This window comes from Lagenorhynchus albirostris, chromosome 3 (genome assembly GCF_949774975.1).
Source record: "Lagenorhynchus albirostris chromosome 3, mLagAlb1.1, whole genome shotgun sequence".
NCBI classification, from domain to species: Eukaryota; Metazoa; Chordata; class Mammalia; order Artiodactyla; family Delphinidae; genus Lagenorhynchus; species Lagenorhynchus albirostris.
The window spans coordinates 104,475,442-104,491,698 of record NC_083097.1 but is presented as its reverse complement, the minus strand read 5'-3'; the positions used below and the strand labels follow the sequence as shown (position 1 = coordinate 104,491,698).

General features: G+C 42.9%; 1 pseudogene; it reads right to left on the bottom strand.

The window, feature by feature from the left end:
- Positions 1–12,291: 12,291 nt before the first annotated feature.
- On the bottom strand, positions 12,292–12,727 carry LOC132518216 (large ribosomal subunit protein uL24-like; annotated as a pseudogene).
- Positions 12,728–16,257: the final 3,530 nt, after the last annotated feature.

Genomic DNA, 16,257 nt, shown 5'->3' with positions numbered 1-16,257 from the left:
CGAGTTCCTACCCTTTAAGTATTTTGTTCAAATGTCACTTTCTCAGAAAGACCTTCTGTGATCACCATCATTTAAAATTTCTCCCCCCAACCCAGCTACTTCTGGTACTTCCCATCGCCCTCCCAACTCCACTTTTCTCTATAGCTCACATTTCATATGACATGTTAAGCATGTTGCTTATTTATTTGTTTAATGTCTTCATTTCCTACCCCTGCTTCCCCCATTTGAGCTTCATGAGTGCATAAATTTACTCCCGTTGTTGTGTTCAGTTTTTTTATCCCTAGCCCTAGAACAATACCTGACACATAACTATGAGAGAATGGATCTTGGATTGTACCTGAAGATCTTCATTTTCTAATTCAGTTCCACAAAAGTGTACTGAAAACTAGCTATGTAAATGGCTCTGCACTTGGAGTAGTGGAGGTTGTGAAGGAAAACAAAACCAGCTCCTACTCACATGGAGAAAGTTTCAAAGGAGAACTGAGGCATAATATGAAAAACGGTGCATATGTAAGAAAGTTTCAGCTTTTCCGGGTAGTTACGTTAGAGTTGGATGTGTGAAATAGGTACTAGGAAATTAAGGCTGGAAAATGCAAATTTGAGCTTAATTTTAAGAGATGCCGGGCTGAGGTTACCCATAATTATATATAAAACAGGAAACCACTGAGAAAGATTGAGCAGAAATTAACATGATGGGAATCGGGTTTCAAATGCTTAGTCTGCTAGCATGTCTAAGATGTATTGGGGCTGGAAATGCAGTTTAGAATTTAATATTACAGTGTCAGTGAGAGGGCCTGAAGTAAGTGAGAGTAGCCCTAGAAAGGAATGAAAAACCTTGTGTATGTTGAATAAACATAAATTGGCAAATGATTAGCTATAGAAGGTAAAAGGCGGTCACGGGGTGGGGACTGACGGTGCTCAGATTTTAAGTCTGGGTGGTCCTTACAGCATGTCCGAGACACCTTATGGATCCTTCAATATGTCCTCTCGTGGTCTGATGTATTTGTATGTAAGGAGACATCAGACTTGTCCACAGATCCTCAGCAGTGAAAGCCAGCAATGCCTTAGCTCTCAGTGCTTAAGGAAATAGCCATCCTCTTTACACTAATATTAGAAGTGCAAGGACAGCCCAACACTGGGAGCCAGGCTTGCGGCAGAGCTGAACAGAGCCAGATGCTTGGTGAAGCGGCTGAGGAGATCATCTGCCTTTTCTGTCCCTTGAGGTGCTTTACCAGATATCACTGCTGGAGCTGCATCTTACCCCTAGAAGTTGACAAAAATGTGCATGGCCATTCAGGGAGATATAATCCAACAACCTAGATTAAATGCAGCAGCTCTTTCAACCTCTGAGAATTGCTCATCATCCTCACCTGTGAGGAAATCAGCATATTCTACAGTGGGTAAGACGCAAGGCAGCCCAGAAAAAGGTCAGAGAAAGCCCCAGATATTTTCCAATCCCTTCCTTATCTACAGTTGGCCCAGGTTCCTTACGCAAACACCAAGAGATTAATGAAATGCTCTGTCCAGTACAAACAAAACAAAACAAAACAAAACTATGTGGTTCAGAGACACAGAATGTCAGAAGACTTGATAGTTACTAAGGAAACAGATTTATCTGTAGTAGCTTCCAGAACTTTTTCTTTAATAATTTTGTGCCTTCTAAATCAGTGGTCCTGGGACTTCCCTGATGGAGCAGTGGTTAAGAATCCACCGGCCGATGCAGGGGACACGGGTTTGAGCCCTGGTCCGGGAAGATCCCACATGCCATGGAGCAACTAAGCCTGTGTGCCACAACTACTGCGTCTGCGCTCTAGAACCCGCAAGCCGCAACTACTGAAGCCCGTGTGCTTACAGCCTGTGCTCTGCAACAAGAGAAGCCACTGCAATGAGAAGCCTGCACACCGCAATGAAGGGTAGCCCCCGCTCTCTGCAACTAGAGAAAGCCCACGTGCAGCAATGAAGACCCAACACAGCCAGAAGTAAAATAAATAAATTTTTTAAAAATTTTTAAAAATTAAAATAAATAAATTAAAAAAAATAAATTAAAAAAAATTTTTTTTAATTTAAATAAATAAATCAGTGGTCCCCAACCTTTTTGGCACCAGGGACCAGTTTCGTGGAAGACAATATTTCCACGGATGGGGGTTGGGGGGCAGATGGTTCAGGCGGTAATGCCAGTGATGGAGAGGGATGGGGAGCAGCAGATGAAGCTTTACTTGCTTGCCTGCTGCTCACCTCCTGCTGTGTGTGCAGCCCAGTGCCTAACAGGCTGCGGACTGGTACCGGTCCGCCCCCCGGGGGTTGGGGACCCCTGTTCTAAATGACTTCTTTATGTTTGTTAATTAAAAAATAATAATAACTGAAACCAGTAAACAATGTTTTATTGGAACACAGCCACGCCTATTTGTTTATAAAGGAAACAAAACTTCAATCAGCTTACGGTTTACTGTTGGATTCATTGTCAGTGTGGGCTGTGTCACTGACATGGTCATGGCCCAGTGCCCTGGAGTGTTTCCTTGGCATTGCCAAACAGCCATTTCCCACTGGACTCACTTGGCCCTATTTCCTACTTCTGATACAAATCATCCCCAATTACTGCCTCAATTGAATGCAGTATTTGAGCTGTTCGAGACAATTTGACTATACCTAGAGCCGAAAGCAAAGAACCTAGTGTCTTTGACTCACCTCCAAATTTTGAAGTCCAATAATAAAAGATAACTCTGTGATTAAAGGGTTTATTATAGGTTAAGTTTAGTGCAATATATAATGCACTAAAGTGCTGTGCTCCCACTTCTCCCAGGCTATAAAGAGCTGTTGCTGTACATTCTTTGAAGAGATTTAATACTATACAGAGAAGCAAGGACTACACGAGCTAGAAAGGACCTTAGAGGTCATATTGTCCTCATTCACATTGCATTTTATTTGCATTTTACAGTTGATGAAACTGAGGCTTAGAGAGGTAAGGTTATATTTTCCAGACTCTATAACAGGCTGGTCGAGGAGCCAGAGCTAGAATCCAGTTCTTCTGACTCAGTGGTTTTAAACTTTACTATGTTTACTATAGGATAATTAAATGATACTATTTAACAACATAACCTTTGAGTACAATAATTCATAAATTTCAGAAGAAATGTATCAGAGAATCTGTATCAGAAGGGGCCTTCAGAAGCATCCAGTCCCACTTCATAGTATGTCAGGAATCCCGTTAGAGTTCACAGGTAGAGGATATTAGAGTAATGCAGCTGCTGTAACAAAAGAACCCACAGTCATTTAACAATACATGTGTTCCTGATTGGTGGCAGCTTCCACATGGTGACTCAGGAACCCAGGCTCCTTTTATCGTGTGGCCTCCTCTTGCCAGGGTTTTCATGCCCTTTGCATGCAGGAGGAGGAAGGGGAAAGAACAAATGGAGAAAGCTTCTCAATCTTGGCCTTGAGAGAATTCACCTCAATAGTTCTCAGTGAGAACTATTCACATGTCCCCATCTAGTTGCAAGAGAAGCTGGGAAATGTAGTCATGGCTAGACAGATGTCTCTGTACACTATGGAAGGAAGAGTCATCTCTGACTTAGGCGCCTCCCTTCAGCCAAATGCAAGCCCCGGGGCAGAGCACAGGTGTGAGCCATTAGCAGCCAACACTGGCACACCAGCCTGTAAGGGGGAAGGCACCAGCTGCATCTGCTACAGTCTACACTTTGTACCACTCAGAGCCACTTGTTTTCCATGGTAATGTCACTCCATCTGGTCGCAGGTCCTCCAACATTCTGGTTGGTGCAATTTCTGGTATTTATAAGAGAAGGGTTACTGGAACAAATTACAACTCTGACCGTTGCAGGTGGTCCTCAGGGTATGATAATACCACCATGAATTGTTGTTCTTTCCCAGCATGAAGGGTGTCTGATATAGCTAGCTGGCTTTCTCAAGAGGTTGGGCTGTCTGGGGGACTCGGCATTGCTCTTCGTTACTGGTGGTTGGATATGCAGCAGCAGCAGTAGCTAGATCAGCTTTGTGGAGCAAGAGCCCATGCTGGTGAACTCATGCATAACCCACATCGATGCCTGTTCTGTTCATAAGCCAACTGTGAAAGGACTGGTGGGGCTGAGGATAGAAGCTGGCTGACGTCTGCTGGGTGGCTCTTCCTGTGCCTTGGTTGGCTAGTGCCTCACCTGCAGCCGACACTCCCTGGTGGACATTAACCAGGGCTTCTTGCTCACTCCCACTGATCCACTCACAAGTTCTCTCCACACTTGCTCTATGATTTTCCAGTCTTGCTCTTTCCCAGCCACTGACTGACCAGCCAGGCCATTTGCTAGTGCCCATGAATCTGGGAATAACTTTTCTGGGGGCCCGTTTTCTCTCCACACAAAGTAGATAACCAGGAGAACCATCTGAAACTCTACCCACTGAGATAATTTTCCTCCACCACCGTCTTTCAGCACGAGTGGGCTGTAGCGTACGAGTAGTCTATTTTCAACGTGTATTCATACACCAAGAAGAAGACTTTTCCTCCTCTATCAGCTGGTCCTAGGAAAACTTTAAGAGGCTACAGCTATGAGCTGAAGGAAGTGTTTATGTTAAGAGCAATGAAAGTAGTAGTTGTTCTGATCTACTTGTTTGACAGCTTTATTATGCTTTGGGGATCTGCTTGAGCCCAGCTTCAGATATACCCAGCTTATGATGGATGTTGCTGGTGTACCCAATCTTATGACTTGGTAGGTCTGACCAAACCCAGCTTGTGGCGAGCAACTCTAGTTTCGTAGTCATTTGATGTCTCGTAATCAGATAGTCTCTTCCAGGTCCCAATAGTGTGTCAGAAGCTGTTGTGTGAATGGTGTATAGTTCTCTCCTACAAGTAACAAGGCCTTGCCCAAGAACCCTAGACATCTGCCCTGCAATTCTCATATTTGGGCTTCCCACGTATTTCACACAGCATCTTTATCTACCAGAGATACATCGAGTACCCTAGAATCTTTAGGGTCACATGGCCCAAGAGGCAGTGTTTCTTATACCATAACCTAGATCCACTACAGAGCCCTTTTCTACTCTGAGTCCCACTTAAACTGGTAAACTTCCTCATCACCCACTAAATAGCTTGGAGCAGTGTTCCCAAATGTCATAAATACTGTCTCCAAAATGCCTACCATGCTCTGTGCTTTTCTCTTGGTGGCAGGAGTCGCAAGGTGCAGTGACTTGTCCTTTACCAGAGAGGAGATGTCCTAGGATATACCAGAACACTGTGCCCTTAGAAACCTTGCCAATGTGGTAGTCTCCTTTATTTTTTTTAGGATTTTTTTTTCCACCTTCTGAAGTGTACTTCAGCATCCCAGAGCACTTGCCATTTCCTTCTTATCAGGTTCACTTAACATCATGCTATCAATATAGTTGACCAATGTAAAATTCTGTGGAATGTCCACATGATCCAGATCCCTTTGGACTACATTATGACAGAGAGTAGGAGAGTTAAAGTAGCCCTAAGGCAAAGCTGTGACTGTATATACTATTATCCATTCCTTGTGAATGCAAACTTTTACTGATTCACCTTTCTGATGGGTATAGAAAAGGATATAGATGTCAGTTAGGGCTTTACACCACATACCAAAGTCTATGTTAATCTATTCTAATAAAGGTACCACATACAATGAAGTGGCATCAATTGGGGTTATTTGGTTGAGTTTCAGGTAGTCCATGTCATCTGCCACAATTAATTTGGTTTTTGAAGAGGTCAAGCTATTGAATCAAATGGGGGTATATGGGAACCATTGTTTCTGTATCCCTGAAGTCCTTAATGATGGTACTAATGTTTACCATTCCACCTAGGATATAATATTATTTTTACATTATTGCTGTTTGTTGGTTTTCATTTTTAACTTTTTGTTTTGAAATAACTACAGACTCCCAAGAAGTGGCAAAAATAGTCCAAGCATTCCTGTGTACCAAGCTTTCCCCTGTTTTCCTGATACATGTTAAATACCAGAGCCATTGCACAATTTAATGCAGCTTTCTACCTATATTTTGTTCTAGTTCTCTGCAGGTGAAAATCTTAGCAACTGCACCCCTACAGCAAGTCAAGCACTAACAATAGTTCACTCACTACCAATGACAGGGTTCTCATTGCCATCTAGTGGATGAGTTATCCAACGCCAAATCTAGATCCAGTTGGCTTCCTAGGACCACTTCTCTCACCAGCTGTCTTTCTTGTGAACAGAACCTAAGATAGGAATTCCTGCTTAAATGATCTTAAAGAGAAACCTATTAGGTGAAAAAAGTAGGGGACAGCAGGGGATGAAGTTCAGCAAAGATATGGCTTTAGGAAGAGTCTAGTCTCAGCCTGATCCCATGGGAAGCCCTGAATCGTGAATTGCACCACAGAAGTTGTGCCACCCAGAGGTGAGGAGGCTGCTACATCCTTTCATCACTTAGCCTTTGTCCACCGCCCTCCCCTGGGTAGGGGAGGTAACTTACCGCCATTATCTCCGGGACCACTGCCAGGTGAGGAGGCTCCTGCCGGCCAAGAGCAATTCCCCATAAAAGGACAAAGGCCTGAGTCATGAGCAGCCAATACCCACAGCATCTGGGGGATGAATGCACAGCCTGTGAAGAGCCTATGGGCAGGGCTCCCAACAGCATCTGCTATCCCTCCCTGAGGAGAGGATACCGTTTAAAAACTGAATGATGGGGCTTCCCTGGTGGCGTAGTGGTTAAGAATCTGCCTGCCAATGCAGGGGACACAGTTTCGAGCCCTGGTCCGGGAAGATCCCACATGCCGCGGAGCAGCTAAACCCATGTGCCACAACTACTGAGCCTGCGCTCTAGAGCCTGTGAGCCACAACTACTGAGCCCACGACCCACAACTACTGAGCCCACGCGCCTAGAGCCTGTGCCCCGCAACAAGAGAAGCCACCGCAATGAGAAGCCCATGCACCGCAACCAAGAGTAGCCCCCGCTCTCCGCAACTAGGGAGAAGCCCACGCGCAGCAACGAAGACCCAAAGCAGCCAAAAATAAATAAATTTATTTTAAAAAACTAACAAAACTGAACGATGAGAAGGAGGCAGCCACGGGAAAATCTTGGGAGGAACACTGCAGGTAGTTCTGAGATGGGGACTAACTTAGCATGTTTGAAGTGCAGAAGGAAGGCCATTGCCAGGGGAATGGGGTGAAGGAGGAGAGGAAGGGAGAAACTGAGCTTGTGAATCTGACAGAGCAGCATGACACAGGCAGCAGCTGGCTTTTACTCTACCACTTCCTCAAGACACTGTACATCTTCAAAGCATGTTAATGTTGTTTTTGCACTGAGAAAATTTGAGTTGGTGGCATGATTAGAAATGTTATTCCTTACTACTTAGTCATAAAAAAGAATGAAATGCCATTTTCAGCAATATGGACGGACCTAGAGATTATCATACTAAGCAAAGTCAGGAAAAGAAAGACAAACACCATATGATATCACTTATATGTGGAATCTAAAGTGTGACACAAATGAACTTATTTACAAAACAGAAACAGACTCACAGACATAGGGAACAGACTTGTGGTTGCCAAGGAGGAGCGGGGAGGGAGTGGGATGGATTGGGAACTTGGGGTTAGCAGATGCAAACTATTGTATAGAGGATGGATAAACAAGGCCCTACTGTATAACACAGGGAACTGTATTCAATATCCTGTGATAAACCATAATGGAAAGGAATATGAAAAAGGATGTGTATATATGTATAACTGAATCACTTTGCTGTATAGCAGAAATTAACACGACATTGTAAATCAACTATACTTCAATAAAATAAAAATTTTTTAAAATGTCATTTCAGCTTTTGTTAAAAATATACAGCCCCACATCAGCTCATAGCTCATTCCAAATGTATCAGATCTCAGATATGAATGTATGAGCTCTTAGATATTACTGCTTTCTTGAATTTTTATAAGTTAACAAAGCAGGTCCAATCTTGACCTCGGGTGCCTTATTTATTCCTTCCTAATTAGGCTATACTGAAATGAACTACCTTTGAAAAGGAAAACAGATTAGTCACACTAAATGGCTTTCTTAAAATACTTCACGATAAAAAAAAACGCTGCACCTCTTGCTACTTCTATACCACACATTGATTTTTCCCCCTCTGCATTATCATCTGTCTTTCTAGTAGAAAGTGTTTTATACCTTTTCTTGGAGGTTAAAATGGCTCTAATAGGTAATTCCCTGGCTGTCCAGTGGTTAGGACTCTGTGCTTTCACTGCCGAGGGCCGGGGTTCAATCCCTGGTCAGGGAACTAAGATCCCACAAGCAGCCTCAGCAAAAAAAAAAAAAAAAAAAAGGCTCTATAGTGCCTTACTGACCTCATTTATAAAGGTAACTTACCAAGTGCAACTAAACTCCTCTCCAGGATAGGTTGACCTTATTTCCATGTGCTCAAGCCTTGCTTGTGTGCTTCATTCACCCCAATATAAACTGTCTCGAGGGAGCCCTCTGTTCCCCATCCACATATCTTTGATCCTAATCGGGGCTTCTCACCTGGGTTTATTTTCAAACAAGTTTATTCATCGCTTAATCTCCAATCCATCCTTTGAAGTGTTGCCAGATTAATTTTTCTCAAACTCTGTCATGATCATTAACATAACTCTCTATATAGTAATCTATTTCGATCACTAATTTGGGGATTGAAAGTCCTCGATAAGCTGGATCCCTTTTCCTAAGATTACCTTCTTTTATTTCCCACCAGGAAACTTTTCTCTGCCCAGGATATTCTCACCATTCTGGAAATGCAGTGGCTTTTCCCTTCCTCATCTCCTCTATTTATGCTTTTCCCATGTATAGAAAGTCCTTTCTAGTTCTCATTGGCTCACATCGTACCCGTCGCCCAGATCTGCATCCTCCTGGAAACCACCCTGACTTCGTTGACTCTCTAAAGCTTAGCTCTCTTCTGGAAGGTAGCATCAGTCCAGGACTGATCTTCTAATAATCACTTAGGATAAAATGCACCTGCGATTGCTTGAGAAAACTGTAATGCAAACATGACTTTTGTCTTGCAATACCTGGATGACAATGAACCTTGCTGTACCTGCAAAGTATTCTCTTAAATCTCCAGAAAGACCAAAGGATGAACAAGTTACGTCTCCTGATCAAATTAAAAACAGAGCTGTCACAGCTCATTGTTGGGGGAATTAAGTCTGTCTGCCCTGTTCGACTCCCACTGAGAGAGGACTCTTGGAAATTAGTGCTCTCTGTCCCTTGGACTTCATGTGCCTTTTTCCTTTGCTGATTTTGCTCTGTATCTGTAACAGAGGAGAACCCTAGGGGGCCCTTCCAGAACAGCACCCGCCCACCCCGACATGTCCCCTGCCTTCCTCTTGTCTGTAGAAAAACTTTAGCCTCTTAGGCCTTCCCCAAATTCTAAAGAGTAAATTTAACCAGAGAAGTGAGAAAATGCAGAAAGAAAGGAAAAGAGTCAAGCAAGAAAAAACAATAATATTTTAGCCATTAAACCAAGGGCAAGGGCTATAGATAATATTCTGAGCCATGTCCTTTGAGCTGTTTTGCAGAGCCTGAAACCTCCACCAGGTGGAAGAAGTTAACTGTGTGCTGCCCACAAGCATGTAGACCCCAGACTTGTTGGAACCAGAATGTTGATGATGTTGACTCCCTGTTGCCTCACCATGAAACAATCAGAAGAATGTCAGCAAACTGATCACACACCCCACGACCCTGGCCCTCACCCTGTCTTTAAAAACCTTTCCCTGAAAGCCTTCAAGGAGTTTGGGACTTTTAAACACCAGCTGCCTGAACTCTTTGGTTGGCCTGCAGTAAACGCTGCACTTTCCTTCACCACAACCCAGTGTCAGTAGATTGGCCTGTCAGTAGATTGGCCAGCAAGTGGATCCAAGTTTGATCTGGTAACATATCCATTTGTTGTAATAAATCATAGCCATAAGTATGACTACATGCTGAGTCTTGCATGTCCTCCTAGTGAATTATTGAAACTGGAAGTGGTCTTGGAGACCTCTAACACAAAAGGCAAATGAGCTTCAATGAGTGAATGAATAAACAAATTGTGGGGACTTCCCTGGTGGTGCAGTGGTTAAGAATCCACCTGCCAACGCAGGGGACACAGGTTCGATCCCTGGTCCAGGAAGATCCCACATGCCGTGGAGCAACTAAGCCTGTGTGTCACAACTATTGAACCTGCGCTCTAGAGCCTGTGAGCCACAACTACTGAGCCCGTGAGCCACAACTACTGAAGCCCACGTGCCTAGAGCCCGTGCTCCGCAACAAGAGAAGCCACCGCAATGAGAAGCCCGCTCACCTCAACCAAGAGTAACCCCCGCTCACTGCAACTAGAGAAAGCCCCTGCGCAGCAACGAAAACCCAATGCAGCCAATAAATAAATAAATAAACAAATAAATTGTGGTACATTCATACAATGAAATACTATTCAGCAATAAAAAGGAACAGCCTGAACTGATGAAATAGCAGCAGCACCAAAGCGGCTTATAGGTGGTGAAAACCATTTACCTGTGATCCAAATTCTTTAATCTGTATCAGCTACATGGGCTGTGGCTTTGATTACCTTTGGACAAACTATAATGTTTAAGGAACTTCTATATATGCTTCTTGCATAGAAGCACTTTTTAGACATGTTGACAGTACTTAGTGTGGTCCACACATAAGCTTCACCTGGAAGCTTGTTAAAAATGCAAATCTGGGGGCCCCATCTCAGAACCGCAAGAAATGTGGTTCAAGGAGGAGAGTAGCTCTTCACGGGCAATGAAAGAGGAGACAGCTCTTAAAGATACTACCATCTACCTACAAGGAACAGGTATAATTGAATGGCTTTGTGGGGAAGGGGAAAGGGGAGCAGACGGGATCTAATGTGATTTCTGAGACCCAGAGCACCCAGAACATAGGACGTTATTAGGTGATGGTATTTACCAATGTTAGATAACTTGTACAAATAGTTAAGTCAGGAGAGAACAGTAGGCCTGAAAAGGAGAGTGGGGAAGATGAGGAGCTCATCTGATGAATGTGAGGCTCCTGGTGAGACAATTATTTGAAAGATGCAGCTTGGAACAGAAATTCTAGCCTAGCCCCTAAAAGAAATTAGAGATATGAATTTTGGGGTTTTTTTCTTAGTGGTGATATTTGAAGCAAAGATGGTTGATGAAAAGCGTTCCTCTTCCCATTTGAGGGGATTTCCTATTTCCTGCTATTCCTGTATTCTTCCTCTCGGGAAAAAGCTACTTTGCAACTGAGTTAGCCATGGTATGGCTAAAATTTAACTCCCAACCCAATCCATATGTCTATCCACAGGCCTAATAAGAATCTAAACATCATTATTTAGTGTCACGCTAAGCGCTTTTCTGTTCCCTAACAGACTATTTACAACTCTATGAATGAGCTATCTGTAGCCTCATTTTCCAGATGACAAACTGAGAGAGAGGAATATGGTGCGTGGAGCTGCTTGAAGCCACACAGTTAGTAGTGACGTCAGAATTCAAAGCCAGGTCAAGCTCACTGAAGTCCATGCTCTCGGAAGTGCTTTACTGATGGCTTTTAATTTGTCCCTAGAAAAGACATGTTTTCCTGTTTAAATGTGTTCTCCCTTGTTTTCTCTTTTTTAGTTTTCAAATTTTTACATATCAGATGAAATTGCTCTGTGGCTCAGTAAAATGCAAGGCACTGATGACGGTACCCAAAGGGTTTAAGCTCCCCTTCGTTGATAAAATGCTCTCTTTGAAAATTTTGTTAGTTTCAGAGGCACTGAAGAATTTTTACCTTTTTAAAAAAGCGCAAACCAACAAAACATTTTAAAAAAAGAAAAAAAAAGAAAGTAAGCTTTGTCTTTTTTTGAGTGACGCAGCAGAGACCTCTTCTGGTCAAGAAGGAGAAGTCTTAGGCAGAGAACCAACTTGGAAAAGGTTAAGGTGGAGAGAACTGGTACAGGAGAAAATAGGATATGAAATAGGTTTCATAGAAGAGTTGATAGTTATGTTGGATATAAAACTCTGACAGCAGAACAGAGAGGAGTGCTTTCCACACATGTGGAGAAAAATACATGTTTGCTGTAATTTACAAAGACACGAGGATGTAAATAAGAATCATTTATAACTCCACCAACCAAAACTAATATTGTAAACATTTTGATGCACTGGCTTCCAGCATTGTTTTCTGGTCATATGCATTCTTTTTATTCACACTGGGTACACCCTGACTTTTCATCTAGTGTTCTATCACACACATTTTGCCACATTCTCCTTTTTTTCATTTTAACAGTTTTTAATGAAAGTTATATATAAGATTACTTTATTCTTGCATCTTCTCAATTTCTTCTTTCTTATGTCTGCCCTTTTCCTTTCCTACCTGGAGAGATTTGACTTTACGTTCAAGGATCTTTTTGTGGTCTTTGTCCAGTTTTAGTCTAGTGACAAGCACCTTGCTGGGGCGAATGCCCACATGGACAGTGCCATTAGCCTCCTCTCGCTGCACTCAGTCAGTATAGGTGACATACTTCTTCCCGTAAGCCTGGGCTACATTGCCAGTTTGCTGCCCCTTGCAGTGCCCTCGCGTAATCTGAACTTCCTCATCCTTTTGGATACGCATGGATCGAATACTGTACTTCTGTCTCAGCTCTTTGGAAAGAGGGGGAAGACATAATCTTCCTGTGAATGTGGGAAGGTACATTGATGTGCCTTTTCTGGTTCTTGCTTTGATCAGAAGCCACAAAGGGATTGAACTTCATCTTGGCTGCTGGTACTTCAGCAATGGTCACTGTTTTGGTCACATTCTTAAAAGAAGAAAGATGTTTTCTGACAGCAAGGCTTTTATTGGTAAATCGCATAAAAGCCAGAGAAGTTTCAGTGAAGACTTTTGTACTGGTCCCCATGTTGCTGGGGTCCCAGTTATGCACTGAGATGCACACAGCTTGGGGAGTGTGGTGCTGGCTCCATTCTAGCCGCTGCTCACCTTCTCTGCCAGACGCCCCTGGCATCTGGTGTGGGGTACACCTATTCACCTGCTCTTGGTGGCCCCTCAGGCTGACGGAAGCTCATCAGTAAAGGCCAAATATGATCACCTATATTCTCAGTATGTGAAAAATATATCCATTGGCATTTTTGACCCTGGAAATCCCAGAGATTTCCCAGTCACTGGGACTAACCCACCTGGGCCAAGATGCAGCATCATAATCTGCTCTCTTGCAAGGAAATTTAGTTTTAAACTAAACCACAGTGGAATGGGGAGTTTTGAAAGGAGGAAGCCAAAGGTACAAATTAGAATTTACATTTAAGAGAGTGACATTAGATGAGGAATAATCTGAAAGAGAATCACTTCCTGGGACATAATTTAGGGGTCACACAAAATTAGAGAAAATTAAGTAGGACAGAATAATTGATACCACAGGGTGAGGAGACTGTCACTGGGCCAGACCTCACAATTAGCACAATTGGATGAGAACAATATACTCAGGTGTTTTCATGAAGCAAGAACCAAGCACTGTACATTGCTCAGTGCAATTCTTTTGTTGAAGGGTTTTTTTTTTCAGTTTATTCCTAGAGATGTACAAAGACCCTACTCAAATGAGCTTCTGCAGTTCTAGGCACCCCTTCATAGAGAGGTGAACCTCTTCAGGATGTCCTGCAGCATTCCTATTCCTCATTGCTGTGAAATTGAGCCTCAGGTGTCACCTTGGATTTTAAATTCTAGTTGAGTGGTATAAACACAGAGAAGTATCTCGAATTTTAACTTAAAGATCTTGCTGATAATTATCCCACCACCAGCCAAATTTTCTTTTGTTTTCAATGGAAGAGAAAATAATGGAGAAATACTTGACAGGAACATAGTCCTGTCAATGCTTACTCTTGAGAAGAAGTGGGTTAGTTGGCTCAGGTCTATTTTAGAGGCAAAGTAGGGAATTACAGGAAGCAAAAATATTCAATTTATCCTAAATAGCTTTTAAAATTCAGAACTGCTTTTTTTTTTCTTAAATTAGATGTATAAATTGTCCTCCTGGCAATTTCTCAAGTTTGGACTGAAGTGTGGGTAGAATGACATAATTATATAAATTATATTTCACAGTTTTCTTCCTCACATACCTTTATTTAGGCTCTAGTACTTGTCAGTTGAGGAGACAGATATATTCTTTTTGTTTTGTTTTTGTTTTCAATTTATTTGCTTATTTATTTTTGGCTGTGTTGGGTCTTCGTTGCTGCCTGCAGGCTTTCTCTAGTTGCGGTGAGTGGGGGCTACTCTTCGTTGTGGTGCACGGGCTTCTCATTGCGATGGCTTCTCTTGTTGCAGAGCATGGGCTCTAGTACGTGGATTTCAGTAGTTGTGGCATGCAGGCTCAGTAGTTATGGCTCATGGGCTCTATTGCGCAAGCTCAGTACTTATGGCACACGGGCTTAGTTGCTCCACGGCATGTGGGATCTTCCCGGACCAGAGATCGAACCTGTGTCCCCTGCATTGGCAGGCGAATTCTTAAGCACTGTGCACCAGGGAAGTCCAAGACAGATATATTCTAGTATCTCTTCTAGTTCTTCAGACTGGGCTTTATGTTCTCTTGAGAACTTGGATCTAAAGGACTACGGGATTCCTTAGAACAATTTTTAAAAGACTAGAGTTTCACTTCCAGCAAGACAATGTGAGGAGCTCTTCAGACTCACTACCAAAAAAAAATCAGTAATAATTATAAAAGGACGGCCATTTAAAGTCTCTGGACATGGTCCTGGGTGCATACAGCAAATGAAGAAATATTTATTTAATGAAATCTCCTAAAGCTCAGTGAACCCTGAGGTGTTTGATCCAGGACCCACTTCTCCCCTCTCCCCTCCCAGCTCACCATAGTGGAAACTCTACTGCAGACTGGTGCAGCCAAGAGCACAGGGTTCCTCTCCCCACAGATCCCAGGTAGAGGGCTGTCTTCCTAGGCAGGGCAGGATATCAGCATTTCTCATCCTGACCCCGGCTACCTGTTTCTGAAGCTAAGTTCTATGCAAGTGTGGCCAAAAGGTGGGGGACTCCTTTTTTTTTCTGCTCAGCTCCAATTCATGGGATGGAAGCTCTGCCTTGGGCATAGAGGCTCTGAGAATACTGGGGCCCTAATTCTCCTTGTCCCAGATCATAAGGTGGTGGTTCCACACTGGGAGAGACAAGCTGAGAAGACCTGAAGCTGAAACCAAGCAGGACCCTGCAGAGCCTTCCTAGGTACAAAAGCCCATCTGTGTCTCCCATTTCTTGTTTGTAGAAAAAGGCTTTGGTCTCCTAGGCCTTCCCAAAGTTCCAAAGAGCAGGCACAAGCAGTTATTAATTAGGGAAGTGAGGGAATGCAGAAACACAGAAAAAGCAGTCAAGAAACAATAGTTCAGCAGTAAAACAGAGGCCTACTTCCTCCTCAAGGGATATATACAACAATCTGACACATATCTTTGAGTTGTTCTGCAGGGACAAAGACTCCCACCCAGGCTGAGGATGGTGACTACATGCTGACCACAAGCATAGAGACCCCATACTGGTTGGAACCAGGTTGGTGAGTAAGATTCCTGAAACACCACCCTGTTAACAACCACCAACCAATCAGAAGAAAGTCATACCCACTGCAACCCTCACCCTGAATGTTGCCTTTAAAAACCTTTCCCTGAAAGCTATCGGGGAGTTTGGTTCTTTTGAGCATGAGCTGCCCATTCTCCTTGCTTGGTGCCTACAATAAATGCTGTATTTTCCTTCACCACAACCCAGTGTCAGTAAATTGTCAAGTGGACCCTGCTTCAGTTCAGTATCACTTAAATTATCTTCCTTAATAATTTATTTATGCTTTCTTTGCTGATTTTTAAGTTGTTATTAGATGGACAGCTCTATCTTTTTCTGTAATAGTTTCCTCGGTGCTGTTATCAGATATGAACACTTGGCTGAATGAAGCATAGCTTAGACCCACTATGGTCTTTTTAAGAAAAGAAATTCTGGTAAAATATATATGACATAAAATTAATGATTTTTACCCTTTTTGAGTGTACAATTCAGTGGCGTTAAATACATTCACCCTGTCGTGTAACCATCCATCTACAGAACTTTTCATGTCAAACTGAAACTCTTTACCCTTTAAATGATAACTCCCCATTCTCCCCTCTTCTGTAGCCCTTGGTAACTAACTACCATTCTATTTTCTATCTCTAAGAATTTGACTACTCTAGGTATCTCATATAAGTGAAATCACACAATATTTGTCTTTTTATGTCTTATTTATTCACTTAGCCTGTTGTCAAGGTTCCCCATGTT